Genomic DNA, 16,907 nt, shown 5'->3' with positions numbered 1-16,907 from the left:
AAAGCCATCCTCACCCCTCCCCAGAGGGTCCTGGTAACCTCCGTGGGCTCCCACTCCCACTCAGGACTTCCTGGAACATCATTTGAAACTACTGGCCAAGGAGTCTTATCTTTAAGATCTTTTCTGCTCTGACTCTGGATTCTGTGATTAAGTAATTGAAATCAAACCACATGAGGACCGTTTCTAATTAGTGTAATAACTTTATAGAAGATGCTCTGCTCAGTGCCAGACAAACATGAAACAGTTTAGGCTTTGCTTTGTTTTCTGTCTTCTAATCACTGCTGCCAAATCTCCCTTCTCAACCGGAGTAGTGGATCTCAAGCAAGTTCCACCACCTCTGCGTTCCTGTCACCGAGTACTAGTTAGTTCAGTTTGAAATGTCAAACTGACTCAGTTGGAATCTCATCACCTCCCTCCCCTACAGGGCAGGCTGAGGCTGGAAGCGTGACTCTTCAGAATGCTTCCTCACCCAGTGGGCATCCTCACAGGTAGGAAAACCAGCAAGAGAGCCAAACGCCACAGCCCTCAACACAGTGCGCACTTGACCAAGACAAACTGGGGCATCCTCACCCCCTCAGTCCCCCATCAGCATCCTGCCTGCCTTGCCTCTCCAGCCCTCTGCTTTGCTCCAGAGCAAGATCAAGCAGATGTCCAGGAGGAAAACCTAAAGCCAGTTTTCCCTTCTTGCAAACAAGAAGGAATTTCCCCCTTCACTAAATTTGTTGAAGGAAGTCTGTCTCTCCCTCTCGGAAAGAAGAGAAAATCATTTTTATGATTTTCTGATTTTATGATTAAAGAGAAAATCAACTTTATTCTTCCAAAAGGCTGCAATCCGAAAGACTCTCGCCCTCTCTCTCTTCCCCTACAACCTCCATAAAAGGCCTTGAGAATGAGACAGGAGACTGGGTCAGCCAGTGAAGGTAGAGGACCAAATAGGCTGCACCAAAGTGGGGGATAAAGGGGAGGCAAGGAATGGAGATGGGAAAGGGAGGGGCCACAGCTCTCACTGACTTAATTTAAAATCTGCATTTTCAACTAGGGCTCTAGTTGCCAAGTCCAATACCATAGGGGGGGAAGAAAAACTTCCAGCAAACACCCTGCACACATGTAATACTAGGATGTCTACCAGATTATGTTTGTGTTTATACATGTGGCTTGAACTTGGATGGGTACCAGAAGGTGCACATGTGTAGAACTCTAAAGAATCCCAAGCCACACATTTAGTTTTATTTTTTTGACCCAAGTCTCTGACGGAGAAAATAAAATGAGCAAAAAAAACCATTCATTCACTCATGCGTGCATTCAGCACTGTCTATAGAACCTTTCCTTAACACCAGGCACTTGAGCAAGGCAATGACAAATAAAGCATGCTCTCTGTCTGGCCGTGGGTATTCAAAAACCACAGAAATAATTCCATTTGTGTAAAACTTTAGCATTACTTTTCAAGAAGCCTTTTATACACAATAGTTCATTAGGATCCTCACAGTCATAGGATGGTTATGGCAGATATAATCACTATTTGACACCTGAAAAATCAGAAGCACGGCAAGCTTAAATGACTTGTCTGGTCCCACAGATAGCTGAATACAGGGCAGAAATTAATTTTTTTTTTTTTTTTTTACAGAAGTTTATTCTTAAATGTACAATAGGTTCCAAGACAACACTTCATTCTAGCTATAGGTGGCAACGTATATTATGGCAGGGAATCCAGGTGTTTAAACAGGAATGGAACTAAGGGTCATCCTTGCCTCAGGCACAAGGAACATCTTGCTTTTTGCCAGATTTCTTAATTCCACCGGTGGCCAGGGGGCCTTTCCCCGGCCTTTGCTTGTAGCTCCTCGAGCTTCTTCTGCTCCTCCTTCCGCTTCTGCTTGAATGCCTTATCTTCCTCGTCCGTCTCCTTGGCTTGCTTCTTGGGATGCTTCAGCGGCTTCTTCTTGCCACCTTCGCGGCCCGACATGGCGCCTGCCGCCCCTTCCCCAGACCCTGCCACCAGAAGCGGAGGAATTAAAATTTAAATCATCTGACTTCTGGTTCCAGGCTCTTTCTGTTTGATCAAACTGCAGTCGAATGTATTCTGTGATTTCCTTCCAGCTGCCATTACAATGTATAGCCCAGACTTTCAAGGATCTTTTCAGTTTCAAATATTCCATTCCTTTGTCTACCAAATTTTGCTTGTCAGACCGCTTGAACTAGTTCTGAAAATACAGTCACTTGTACCAGTGTTTAGGTTTGAAAAATATAACTCTTTTTTTAGTTGAAATGGATTGAAGTTAGATTTAGACTTTATAATGTTAAGACTAGGCAAGAGTCACAATTTTTCAATCAAACCATCCTTTGGTGTAGAAAATTATTCCAATACACATATTATTTAAGCTATGCTGAAACCTACTCTGACGTTCTTTTTATTAATCTTTTTCCTGTTTCGAATCCTTCCATCAGGCATTTCTGTCAAGCTTCTGAAGGGTCCCATATGCACACTTGCAGTGCAGAAATGTGTTCTTTTTTGGTTCATTGGAATCCTTCAGAATGTCTGGCACCAAAACATATTGGCTTTAATTAAAAGGCTATGATTTCTTTGAATTCCCATTAAGCTAGTGAGAAAAAAAATCTGCATTTAAAAAATACAGTTAACACATTAAGATACAGTTGTACTGAAAAATGGTTCATGTTTTAAAAACTACTTAAGCAGATGAAACTAAGCTGCCTGTAATAAAAATACGCTCATTTTTAGTAAAATCCTTCACTTCTAAATAGAGGGGTTAGCTTAGTACATATGTGCCCAATTAGCCATAAAAACTCAACTAGACATGAACCATGCAATCCACCGATTCGCCCTTGACTTTAAAACATATATTCTATTAACAGGAATGTAATATAAATGGTTAAAAAGTGATAAAGTACATAACTATAATCTGATAGGGTTTGGAATATGATACTGCTGTATACCGATGACAAATCAGTTTTGCATTATGACTCCAGCAAAGTTTGAAATAGCTCAAGCCTGATAATTAGTGATCCACAAATTCAAGAACTGCCTTATATTATGTTATATATTATACCCACTCACACCTCATGAGCACTTGCCCATGAGCAGAAGCACATTCTCAAACATTCAAAAAAAGGGCCATGTCAATCTTTTAAAATTCTAGGACCTGAATGCCCTAGAAACCTGACTTAGTTTTTTCTATTCAACTTATCTTTAAAACATGGTATAACTCAAGACAGTTGCTCAAGAAAATATTTAAGAGCACCCATGTAGTACAGTAAAAGTGCTGCACTCAACATGCCAGCAAATTTGGAAAACTCAGCAGTGGTCACAGGACTGGAAAAGGTCAGTTTTCATTCCAATCCCAAAGAAAGGCAATGCCAAAGAATGCTCAAACTACCACACAATTGCACTTATCTCACACGCTAGCAAAGTAATGCTCAAAATTCAAATTGCCAACATCCGGTGGATCACTGAAAAAGCAAGGGAGTTCCAGAAAAACATCTACTTCTGCTTTATTGACTATGCCAAAGCTGTGTGGATCACAACAAACTGTGGAAAATTCTTAAAGCGATGAGAATACCAGACCACCTTACCTGCCTCCTGAGAAATTTATATGCAGGTCAAGAAGCAACAGTTAGAACTGGACATGGAACAACAGACTGATTCCAAATAGGAAAAGGAGTACGTCAAGGCTGTATATTGTCACCCTGCTTATTTAACTTATATGCAGAGGACATCATGAGAAATGCTGGACTGGATGAAGCACAAGCTGGGATCAAGATTGCTGGGAGAAATATCAATAACCTCAGATACAGAGATGACACCACCCTTATGGCAGAAAGCGAAGAAGAACTAAAGAGCTTCTTGATGAAAGTGAAAGAGGAGAGTGAAAAAGTTGGCTTAAAGCTCAACATTCAGAAAACTAAGATCATGGCATTTGGTCCCATCACTTCATGGTAAATAGATGGGAAAACAATGGAAACAGTTACAAACTTTATTTTCTTGGGCTCCAAAATCATTGCAGTTTGTGACTGCAGCCATGAAATTAAAAGATACTGGCTCCTTGGAAGAAAAGCTATGTCCAATCTAGACAGCATATTAAAAAGCAGAGACATTACTTTGCCAACAAAGGTCCATCTAGTCAAAGCTTTGGTTTTTCCAGCAGTCATGTATGGATGTGAGAGTTGGACTGTGAAGAAAGCTGAGCGCCAAAGAAATGATGCTTTTGAACTGTGGTGTTGGAGAAGACTCTTGAGAGTCCCTTGGACTGCAAGGAGATCCAACCAGTCCATCCTAAAGGAAATCAGTCCTGAATATTCATTGGAAGGACTCATGCTGAAGCTGAAACTCCAATACTTTGGCCACCCGATGCAAAGAACTGACTCACTGGAAAAGACCCTGATGCTGGGAAAGATTGAAGGCAGGAGGAGAAAGGGAAGACAGAGGATGAGATGGTTGGGTGTCATCACTGATTCAATGAACATGAGTTTGAGCAAGCTCTGGGAGTTGATGATGGACAAAGAAGCCTGGCCTGCTGCAATCCATGGGGTCACAAAGAGTCGGACACAACCGAGTGCCTGAACTAAAGTGATGAAGTACAGAGATGTTCACTGGTTACTGGAAAAATGCACAAGGAGCATCAAAATAATCACTTCTCTCCAGGGCTTCCCTGGTGGCTCAGTGATAAAGAATCCACCTGCCAATGCAAGAGACATAGGTTTGATCCCTGATCCAGCAAGATCCCACATACCATGGAGCAACTAAACTCCTTTGCTACAACTATTGAGCCTGTGCTCTAGAGCCCTGGAACCACAACTATTGAAGGCCAGGTGCCCTAAGCCCATTCTCGGAACAAGAGAAGCCGCCACAATGAGAAGCCCATGTACCGCAACTAGAGAAAAGCCCTCACAGCAACAAAGACCCAGCACAGCCAAAAACAAAGTAAATAAATAAATAAACAACAACAACAAAAAAAGAATCACTTCTCTCTATATCAGACTCCATAGGGATATGCCCACATGGTCACAGGAAAGTCAGTGATAAGAAAGACCTGGAAGGAAGATGTCTCATCCATTTATCATTATTTTTATAAGAGGTAAATGTGAGCTTATGCATCTTACTCATTATTGTAAAATAACACCCTAAACATTTATGGGATGGGGCTTCCCAGGTGGCGCAGTGATAAAGAATCCGCCTGCCAATGCAGGAGACACAAGTCACGAGGGTTCAATCCCTGGGTTGGGAAGATCCCCTGGAGGAGGAAATGGTAACCCATTCCAGTATTCTTGCCTGGAAAATTCCATGGACAGGCGAACCTGGCAGGCTACAGTCCATGGGGTTGCAAAGAGTCAGACTCAACTGAGCAGTTTAGCACAATGATAACAACATTTATGGGATGGGCTTGAACCCATCAAGAAGAATCAGATGGCTCACCAATGAATTAGTGACCTCACTCTGAGAATCACTGCTCTAGGTATGAATAATATTAAAGGTAGGGTTTCTTTTATAAGCGTTTATAAATGTAATTAAAATGAATTATACTGGAAGACACACTAAATTCTCATCATCATGATTAACTGTCTCATCTTTTTAAGTGGCCACAGAATAGTGTGCTGCCGCCCCCTAGATCATGTAATTCCAGGTAGCTCCCATCCTCAGACTCCACTCCTCAGGTCGAATCCAAATCCCGTTTGCTTAGGCCCAGCAGATTCCCTCTGGTTTTATATTCTTTGGGGAAAAAAATATCTTGTGACACCATTCTCCAAATACTATGCCACATCGCAAACTTAGAGAATGACTAGGAATAGTGTGCCCTACCAGAGGACCTGAGCCCTGCCAAAATTACCAGAGGAGAGGCTGAATCAAGTGGTCTACCTGGTGTCCTGAAGAGAAGCAGTTTCTTGGGGGAGAGGGAGGAAATCGGCATGTGAACGCTGATGAATCAATCTGTTTAGTTCATATAGAAATAAACCCACTGGGTATGAAGACCTCCATTCAAAGTTCACCAAATGTTACTGTGCTGCTTTATATTAAAAGTAAAAATGTCAAACTCTAGAAAGACATTCTATCATTGCTGGCTTTCTAACCAAGCTCAGATTCATTCCCTCCTCTGCATTTTTGGCTGCACCTCTTCAGAGTGGTATTGTATCTTGCCTGGACCGTTGCAGTAGCCTCTAAACTGGCCCCTCTGCCCCGAGTCGCTCATTTTTCACACCGCTGAAAAGTTAATCTTCCCAAAGTCCAGCTCTGATAAAATTACTCCCCTGATCAAAAAACTTGAATCATTGCTTCCCATTGCCTGTCAACAGAATTAAGATCACATTCCTTAGTCTGGGATTCAAGGCGCTTGCCCCTTTCCAGTGTCGCTTCCTACATCACTCCAAGCAATCTGCAAGGCCCACCCCTCTCAGTACAGACTCCCTGCAGTTCCCCCACCTGGAGTACTGTCCCCTGCCCTCATTACATCTCCTCTTCAACCCTCTAAGACAAGATTCGATCCATGCTTAAAGGCTTAGAAGAGAAATTCCATCTTTTCTATAAAAAGTGCAAAGAGCAGTTCCTGGTTCTTAAGCACTCAATAAATATTATCTGTTATCATTGTTGTTACTGCCATGAAGTCGTTAATCTTCAAAGATGGAACCAACCCCTTCCTCTTATGGGATTTTTAATTTTGGCTCTCTTAAGATACACATAATAACATGTTATTCCCTTTCATAGTTATTTAACTATATATTTCATCTTCTCTTAACAGACTGTAAGCTCCTTAAAAAGATCTGATTTCATTCATTTTTGTATCCTCCGTGTCAGAATACAAGGCCTTAAACACAGATTTGAAGAAAATGTTAAGTATTGCTCTAAGCCACAAGGGGGCGTGGTTGAGCTACTCTTAACGGTGGAATCAGCCTACAATCAGTAATACTGTCTTTAGAATTGAAAGGTTTTTCTCCCTTGAAAGTTTATTTGTAAATCTGTTTAAAATAAATATATATGCATTATGTGTGATTACAAATCTATTCATGTTGACATGGAAAGACAGGTGCAATATAGTGAATTTTAAAAAGGAATAAGTAAAATAGAATTTATATGGTCTGGTTTTTATAAAAATCTATTTGGGCTTCCCAGGTGGAGCTAATGATAAAAAACTTGCCTGCCAGTGCAGGAGATGGAAGAGACACGGGTTCGATCCCCAGGTTGGGAAGATCCCCTGGAGGAGGGTATGGCAACCCACTCCAGTATTCTTGCCTGGAGAATCCCATGGACAGAGGAGCCTGGCAGGCTACCATTCATGGGGTCACAAAGAAATCAGACATGACAGAAGCGACTTCGCATGCATGCAGCTCATTCTTAAACATTCATGGGAAAAGTAAAAGTCTGGAAGAATATGCACCATGATGTTATGACCTGTTATCTCTAGCAGGGGATGGGGGAAAAGAGGGTAGTAATATGGAGGATTTTATTTTTACTTAGTACTTTTTTGGATTTTTAAAATAATCAATACATATTAATTTTATAACTGAAAAATAAACCTATTTACTTTAGAAAAATATCCAAAGTGTTTCTCTCTCTTTTCATCTCATCTCCATGTTTGATGTATTTGAAAGTAAATACACAACTTTGAGAATTTTCTTATGTACTAAAGCAAAGATTTTCAAAATCTCTTGATATGTTTCGCCAGGGGTATCTCAGTAATTTTTCATGGCACCCCTGAAATGAAAGAAATACCTAACAGTTAACACTTGTTAAGTCGTTGAGTTCAAACAACTTACTAGTTCAGTTCAGTTCAGTCGCTCAGTCGTGTCCGACTCTTTGCGACCCCATGAATCACAGCACGCCAGGCCTCCCTGTCCATCACCAACTCCCCGAGTTCACTCAGACTCACGTAGTTATGTCCTAGTAATTTAATAGCCATTTAAAAGAATAATACGGATAGACTGAAAAAACTTAATTTCCTTCTTAAATGATCACAATCACTTATTCATGGACTGTGTACACCTACTGCACACTGTACAACGTCTTAAACATTGGAATTGGATTGGACACTGCTCCCCTCATTTCCCACTCCACACTGGTTCCACCCAATGACCGACTTTACCACCAGAAACCCAGCTCCGCAGATACATCATTAAAGGAATGCAGCACGATCTAACGCTGAAACTATGAACATCTCGAGCTAGTGGTTCTTGAGCATCACACAGTATATTTTCCTCACACAGCTCTGTTTTCCTTAAAAATTTAAAATATCTCACAGCACCCTGCAAGTGCACTGCAGCACCTCAAAACACTGAAGGGCACAATTTGGCAATCAGTAGATTCACAAGTTAAAGCTGGTTGTTTTCTGTGAGGCTGGTAAAAGGGGAAGAAACCTCATTAAATTTTCCTTGAAACTATTCCAATCTAATAGCTCAGTCAAAATTACTTTGTTTTCTCTGAACCAAAGTCTTCTGGGAAAGAGAAAAGGATGGTGTGGGAAGCTGAGCTGACTTCCAGGCTCAGAGTTTCCACCTGTCCCCACTCCACCAAGTTCAGTTCAGTCACTCAGTTGTGTCCAACTTTCTGCGACACCATGGACTGCAGCACCCCAGGCTTCCCTGTCCATCACCAACTCCTGAAGCTTGTTCAAACTCATGTCCATCGAGTTGGTGATCCCATCCAACCATCTTATCCTCTGTTGTTCCCCCTCCTCTTGCCCAGCACTTCCAATGATTCCGTTCTTCGCATCAGCAGGTCAAAGTATTAGAGCTCCTGCTTCAGCATCAGTCCTTCCAATGAATATGCAGGACTGATTTCCTTTATGATTGACTGGTTTGATCTCCTTGCAGTCCAAGGAACTCTCAAGAGACTTCTCCAACATCACAATTTAAAAGCTTCATTCCACCGAAGCCTCTTCTAATCTCTTCTCTCCAACTCAAAACTGAGTACCAAGCACAGCCTCCAAAGCAGCATGTCCCTGGGAAACACCCAAATTCTTCTCCATGTTTTTCTGAGCCTGGATCTCCAAACATCCTACTGACTTTTCCATCTCTCTACCCAACTGTTTTGAGGCTTTGCAAAGATCTAAGGAGAACTTCTAATGAGCCAGCCCTGGTCCCTTCCAAATCAAAAAGGACTTTCCCCTGCCAGGAATCACCAGTTAGCTCCTGGGACCAAGCCCTCCAACCAAGTTCAGAACTGCTGCTATCCAAATCCACTTGAAATGGGGACTAAGAAGAATTTCTTCTCTAAAGTTGAATGAATCCAGTTTCACATCTTGATTTAATGAGATGATTGGTGATTTTCTATTATCAACTCAAATATAATTAAAACAAACCCCAAAGTCTTCATCCACTTGTGCGGAAGGAAGCTCTGTGCAGGGACTGCTTAAAGAACTTAATATTACAGGTAGGTGGAAACCACCCAAATATCCATATATAACAACAAATGTGGCATATATATACAATGGAGTACTATTCAGTCTAAAAAGGAAGGAAGTACAGACCAGGCTACAACACGAATGGACCTTGAAAACATTATGCTAAGTGAAATAAGCTAGACACAAAAGGACAATTATTGTATGGTTCTACTTACATGATGTCCCTTGAGATTACATTCATTGAAAATGGAATGGTGGTTGCCAAGGGCTCGGGTGGGGAGTGAGAATGGGGAGTTATTGTTTAGTGGGTATGGAGTTTCAGTTTGGGAAGATGAAAAAGTTCTGGAGTTGGATAATAGTGATGTTGTTGAACAATGTAAATGCCCTTAATGCCACTGAATTGTACATTTTAAAATAAGTTTATGTTTAAAATTAGCTTTTTAAAAATCATGGCGATGATTTTTATGGTAAGGGGAGCCTTTGATTTAACTGGAACCATGTCCCTGGGTTGGGAAGATCCACTGGAGAAGGAAATGGCAACCCACTCCAGTATTCTTGCCTGGGAAATCTCATGGACAGGGGAGTCTGGCGGGCTACAATTCATGGGGTCGCAAAGAGTCAGACACAACTGAGTGACTAAGCACAGGCTTCCCAGGGGGCTCAGTGGTAAAGAAACTTCCTGGCAATGCAGAAGTCACAGGAGATGAGGGTTCAATCCCTAGGTTAGCAAGATCCCCTAGAGGAGGAAATGGCAACCCAGTCTAGTATACTTGCCAGAAAAATCCCTAGGACAGAGGGATCTGGCTGGTTACAGTCCATGGCAGAGTCGGACACGACTGAACGACTGTGCACGCAGGCACACTGATATCCCTGTCACAAGGAGAGCTTGCAGCAAACCGAGAGGCATCCATTTGGATGACTTGGTGTTAAACAAACACATACATGAAGTTTCAAAACCCTGTTCTAAAGAAAACAGTGTCTAAATAAGTGGACGAATAATAGAAACAGGGCTTGCACCATTTCTAGCCCATCAGAAGGAAGAGTAAAGTATTCCTAAGGAAATTCAAAATCTCCCCCAAATTTCCCAGCCCGTCAGGAACAAGTGTGAAATTCTCACTCATCTTCCATTCAAAGTTTGATACTGCACTTTCCATTTGCTATAAATCCAAGGCGTGATGAAGTAGTGTCTAGAATAGCAGCCTGAAGAGAGGGGCAAGTGCTCACTCACCTGGGCCCCAAAATCCCGTAACCTGGGCCCCAAAACCCCGTGACCTGGGCCCCAAAACCCCGTGTCCTGGGCGTGAGGTAGTCTGGGCGCTGTAACCTGGCTGTGCTGTGGGACTAGTGTTAAAGGTCCACAGAGCTCTGTTTGCTCTTTCCTTGCAGGCCTGGCCTCCTGATGCATTTCCAAACTCTGTTTGGAGGAAAGGGGCTTTCTGGGGTCAGCTGGGGAAATGCTACATGATACATTCTGTAAAGGCTCAGAGAAGTCCTGCAGAATAGAAATTTCAACTCCAGCTTTCTCACATTCTCCCCAACTGATCATTTAAAAATGTCCCTAGCTCTTCCTCTTCTCTATTTGTCACTGGTATCCAATATCAAATATTCAGAGTTTTTTTTTTTTTTTCCAGTTTCTCCTTTGGCCAACATATACCATCAGTCCTCAAACTAGAAATTTGGCTCCAGTCACACTTCTTCCATCAAAACCTTTTTTTCCTATACTTCCTGCCATCATGCTAGTTGAAATCCTTATGATCATCCCACTTGACTAACCCAAAAGCCTCCTCGCTGGTCTCCACATCTTATTTTCTTCCCTCTTAACAACCACCATCAGAAGAATGGTTCTAGGTCAGGTCAAAGTGCTGGGCATGTCACAACTACACTTAGGAATCCTCAATGGCTCCCCAGTGCCAACTGGCTAAGGAAGGCCAGACCCCTCAGTGAGGTCCTCTGTGCTTTTCACTCCAAGCTGTCCTCCTGGTCTCATCTCCCACCCAACATTCTAGTCAACTCAACTATTTACAGGCCTCAGGATTTCTTATCAGCCCCCCATTTGCGCTCTTCAATGAACTCTGAAGTCCAGCTCAGTTACTAAAATCACTGTGAAATCACTGATCTTTTCTTTGCATTCTCCCAAACACTTCACTTGTTGGAATCTCATAATACAATCGGCTTTGATTAGTGTCACGTTTCAAAACAATCAATAGTATATCCACATATTACACACTGAAGGACTACAAATGACTTTGAATATCAAACTGTCTTATTCATCTCTGTATTTTCCCTAAGTGCCTAACACAAGGCTTTATACATAAAAACATTTAATAAATGTCAAATGCCCTGTTTCACACTATCAAATTCTTAAATCTCTATTATAGTCTTAAGCCAGCAATAGTCAATATTCTTTTTCCTGCATCCTGGACCTTTCTTCTGCTGAACTCTTAGATGGAATCCCACTATATGTTTTATGGAAAGATTTCATATGTGTTTTTAGATAAAGAGTAAATAAAACACATATAAGTGGCATCTCATTTTATATGCATTTATTTTAAATTAAAATGGACAGCATTTTAGCATTTCTCATTATTAAGTGTATTGAGGCAGTTTTGATGAACATAAAATTTGAAGTAGAGAGTTTGCAATCAGTCATTTCTGGATCCAGCTTATTTCTGTATTTTGACTTGGTTTCACACAATTGAGACTATCCCAAGTCACATAGACAAGTCATAGTGTGCAATTCTATGCTAGTGGATCATTGATAGGGTAAAGAATTTCATTTTGTAAAGTGCAAATACAACTTGTTATATCAGCAACACATTAAAAAAGCCATTCACAGCAGTTAAGAACACAGACTCTGATGTAAAACCAAGATATCCTATTTATCCACGCAGACCTTAAGCAACTTATCTGGCCTCAGTTGCCACATCTGTAAACCAGAAATAAAAATTATTCTTCCCTCATAAGGTTGTGCAAAAAGATGATGGGTCACACAAATCAATGCTTCAATGGTCCTGACTGTTAAAACGTAGTATATAAGAGAATCAGAGTATGCAATCTTAATGTTTTATCATATATAGAGCAGTTACTAAGATATTTATAAGATGTACAAAAAATAGCAACATCACAAAACCCACAGACCCACCCAGGTTAAGAAAGAGAAAGATGACAGTTACTTTTGAAATGTCCAGCATGCCCTTCCCACACCTTTTCTCCCCTACGAGGTAACTGTTACCTTTCCCACATTGTTCGGTTTTTGTTTTTTCATTTTTAGCACTTACCCTGGCACTAGTATATGCCAGCAGAGAAGGCAATGGCACCCCATTCCGGTACTCTTGCCTGGAAAAATCCCATGGACGGAGGAGCCTGGTAGGCTACAGTCCATGGGGTCGCGAAGAATCAGGACACCACTGAGCGAATTCACTTTCACTTTTCACTTTCATGCATTAGAGAAGGAAATGGCAGCTCACTCCAGTGTTCTTGCCTGGAGAATCCCAGGGACAGGGGAGCCTGGTGGGCTGCCAACTATGGGGTCACACAGAGTCAGACACGACTGAAGCGACTCAGCAGTATACGCCAGGCTTTAGGTACTTTCCAAAATTTACTCCAATTTAATCATCATAAGCACTCCATGAAGTAGATAACATTTTCCTCCTTAAACATGAGGACTGTGGGCCACAGAGATGCCAAGGGGCAGTCTGCAAGTGGAGGAACCAGGATTTGAACCCAGGAAGAGTGGGCCACTGTTTCCTTGGTTTTAAGGGCTTTCCTGGTGGGTTAGGTGGTAAAGACTCTGCCTGAAATGCAGGAGACCTGTTTTCGATTCCTGGGTAGGGAAGATACCCTGGAGCAGGAAATGGCAACCCACTCCAATATTCTTGCCTGGAGAATCCTATCGACAGAGGAGCCCGGTGGGCTACAGTCCATGGGGTCACAAAGATCTGGACATGACTAAGCAACTAACACAATCCCTGCTTTCTAGTGGGCCGCCAGAGTCCCTGTCCACCGACACAGCCAGGCTTGAAACACAATTTGAAGCTCACTCTCATGCTGCATACTTGAATGAACATTTATTAGAAACATACACCACCTGCCGAACATCACGCTGGGTACCACAGAGCTGAAGTAAAAGCTGCTTCTCTGAGTTCAACTGCAGTTTCCCCAGTTCCTCCCTGCGCTGCGGTCCTAACCCCACCCCTCAACGTGCAGGGCCGCCTGACAGACCCTGGGAGCCCAGAGTGGCCTTGAAGAAAGGCCAGCAGACCCAGACACTCTACCGTGGTGTTGCCCAGGGTGGTTCTCAACAACAATCAATCCCCAAGGAATCACGGGAAATTCCAAACTTTTCTGCCCCCACTCCCAGCCTCTTCCTCATCAAGGCTTCCTCTGAGAAGTGAACCACGTAGGAATCCTCAGGAATCCACAGCCTTTGCCAGCAAGAGGCCAGGCGCGGCTTCGTAAGTGACCCAGCCCACAAGGAAAGGCCTCGACTTGAGCGCATGTCACTCCCCTAATTACTCCCTGTGCTGGGAGTCCAACAATAACAGCGCATCTCTCACGGGCACCTCCCACCATGAACTTGGGAACCTCGCATGCAGCCAAGCGCTAGGAAGTGCTAAAAGGGTCAGGGGCTGTGAGCGGCCAGCAGTCCCAGGCCTCTGGGGGAGAATCCCACTCGCTCTCTAGTCCAAAATCTGGGCCCCCAAAAAACTGCCTGAGCCCCAGCTCCTCCAGGGCCTACTTCCTGAGACTGGGAGGGTCACCATGGGTGGGGCCCTTAGAAGAGCCAGTGGGTCACACAGCATCTGCACCCAAGCTACCCAGGGGAAAAGGAGGTGGGAGGTGGGTAGGGGGGCCAGGAAATGTTTCCCGGGTCACATTCACTTAGCAAACGGTCCCAAGGCAAATGCCCTATACTCTGAACTTTTTTTTTTTTAATATTTACTAAATATGAGTCCTGGTACACCCTGGGAGGTGGCTGGTATGGTTCTAGGATGTTATTAATAACAGCGAGTAAAAGAGTTCCTTAAATTATCACAGTGGGGGCAGGCAATAATCAAATTAATAATTTCAGATCATGATATGTGCTTTGAAGAAATAAAATATCCTTGTGTGAGGGTGGGCAGAGAAATGGATTTTGAAAGCAGAGATCTGAATAAGGACGAGCAAGCAAAGCAAAGGCAAGCAATAATCACTCCAAGCAGAGGGAACATCAGTATAACTGTGAGGTCTCTGATTTAATGCTGATTGGGGGTTTAAGAAATGTTTCCTGAAAAATTAATGTTCTTTAAAGTCTAGTACAAGGTAGAATTGAGTTCTTTAGAATGCAAAGATCAAAGTGCTATATTGGAAAATTTGTTCTTGGCTTTAGATGCAAAAAGAATGTGTGTGAATATATATTTACATGTCTCACAGGGTCTTTAAAGAAAGCCTTTCATGTCCTTTATCCTTTAAACTTTTATAACATAGGTTGAAAGTGTGATACAATCTTTAACTTCTCATATATTGAGAGATCTTTTTCTCAGAACTAATGAAGACTTCTGTTTTCTTAGGATGTAATTAACCTCCCTGTTCTAGAATTTGAAATAAGAATGCCCTGTACTTCTAAATGCAACTATGTAAAAAGTTTGTGTGCACATGGACCTAGGCAGTGGGAGATATAGGACAGGGGTAGGGTTGTTTTCAATATTGTTGTTAAAACATTTCAATGTTGTTGTTAAAACTGGGGAGAAAAGAATACATTGTGCACCACTGTGCGATCTTCTTGTCCTCGATGTTAATAAATGTGTTTTTCACTGTTGTTTATATTCCATTTCTAACATCACTACCATCTTACATCTGCTCCAAGCCGCAAAGTTGAAAAGTGCACGAGGTCTTTACCAACCCTTGTGCACCGAGTGCGCCTGCTCACGAACGATCCATGTGCACCCTTCTTTCTCACTCTAGACAGAATTTCTTGGGGAGCCCTCAGGGCCCCCCCGCCCCCGGCCATATTTCTCCCTAGGCTCTTATTAAAACCAGGTGCGCGGGAGGCGGGCCTTTTTGGACAGAAAAGCCTTCTCTGGGCCCAAAGCTCCCCCTTCCGGTGTGTTTTCTAGCGGGAACTCCGAGCTGAGCAAAGAGAAAGCAGGCAGCTGGTCCTGGCCGGGCAAGCGGGGGTGACCTTGTCGAGACGGGCACGCGGCTCTGGCTGTGCAACGGCAAGGTGCACAAGGGCAGAGAGTGAGGCTGGGGGCGGGGAGGGGGGTACACAGCCGGTGGCCCGGGTCATTCCCGCTCCGTGCAACGCAGGAGCGGGGACCGCGGGCCCCCAGGCCTGGCGGAAGAAGAGCGGAGAGAAGCCGCACCGACCGCGTGCATTTGAACTTGAAACCCGGGCTGGCGGCGGACTCTGGCCAGACCGCCGCAGGAGCCGCCGGAGACCCCGACTCTCCCTCCCGGGGCTCGCCCGCAGCCCCGCGCCTGCTTCCAGAGCGTCCGCCGGATGCGCAGCGCTTACCCTCGGTGGCCGGTGTCGCTCGAGTCTCCTGAGACCGGGACGGCCCTTGTGGGGACCGGTTGTGAGTGACGCGGTGCCCCAGGCCGCGGAGCACACAGCGCGTCCGCCCAGGCCGCCGCAGCCCGGCGCCGGAGAGCCCGAGCTTCCGGGGGCGCGGGGCTGCCCGGCGCGGGGTCGCTGTTCGGTTCTCTGCCCGCGACTCTTGACCCGAGAGACTACGGAGCCCAGCAAGGGGCTTAGCCTGAGAGCTTGGCCCCGCAACCTAAAGCTCGAATCCGGCCCAGCCTCTGAGAGGGCGTTCGCTACTTAGTTGGGTCAAAGAGCGGCGTGCTGGCGCTTTGATCCGACTCTAGAGTGTTCAGAGCAGGAGGCAGGCCTCAGGAGAAAGAGGAGCATTGTCAGGTCGCGAAAAGTTAAGGTGCAGAGAGGAACAGAGACCCCCAAAAATGTACTTCCGATTTCTGAGTGGTTATTTCCTATTCCTTGGACCAAACATCAAACCGGCCTGTTTTCTCATTTTCTCTAACTGCTGTTTTTTAAAGCCCAGTTACCAGGGTCTTGATAGCCTTTCAGCCTGACAGCCTTGCTTTCTGAGGGACTGCATGCATTTTAAGTGACCTCAGGAAACAAACAACCAAACAGACAAGGTTAGAAAACCCAACCCATCCCAAATGTTTGCCTAACACACTGGGCTCTGTAAAAATCACTCCGAAGTGGATCACTCCAGCACATCTTCTGGCCTTGGTGCCCTGTTGGATGGGAAAAAGTGTTCTCAGCCTTAGCCCCAAGATCCTGTGACAATTAACAAGTAAATTTAAGAGAAGTTTCCAGATTAAAGCTACTCTAATGATTTCTGGCAAAATACTGCCTACACCAGTTTCTCAAATTTTGGTCCACAGACCACCTCCATTAGATTCCTGGGGGAGTCTTTGTTGTATGTTCAGGATTTAGAGCTTAGAGCTTACACTGTAGCTGACAAGTTAGATTAAGAGCGATGAGCCCAGAAATTTGCATTTTTAACAAGCTTGCCTTGTGAAATGTCTGCTCACTATAATTTGAGAACTACTAGA

At 43.8% G+C, this 16,907-nt stretch overlaps 1 protein-coding gene and 1 pseudogene across 2 annotated transcripts in view; both read right to left on the bottom strand.

The window, feature by feature from the left end:
- Positions 1 to 16,180, bottom strand: part of LOC102401999 — a 200,399-nt gene extending 184,219 nt beyond the window's left edge. Inside the window, exon 1 of one of the 2 annotated variants that reach the window (XM_025266280.3) lies at positions 15,838 to 16,180. The gene's annotated coding sequence lies outside the window, so the exon portion shown is untranslated. The remainder of the gene's footprint in view (positions 1 to 15,837) is intronic. The other variant, XM_025266279.3, reaches the window with a different exon arrangement.
- LOC123465002 lies at positions 830 to 3,337 on the bottom strand (annotated as a pseudogene).
- Positions 16,181 to 16,907: the final 727 nt, after the last annotated feature.

This window comes from Bubalus bubalis, chromosome 16 (assembly GCF_019923935.1).
Source record: "Bubalus bubalis isolate 160015118507 breed Murrah chromosome 16, NDDB_SH_1, whole genome shotgun sequence".
Lineage (NCBI taxonomy): Eukaryota > Metazoa > Chordata > Mammalia > Artiodactyla > Bovidae > Bubalus > Bubalus bubalis.
This window is presented reverse-complemented; position numbering and strand designations above follow the sequence as displayed.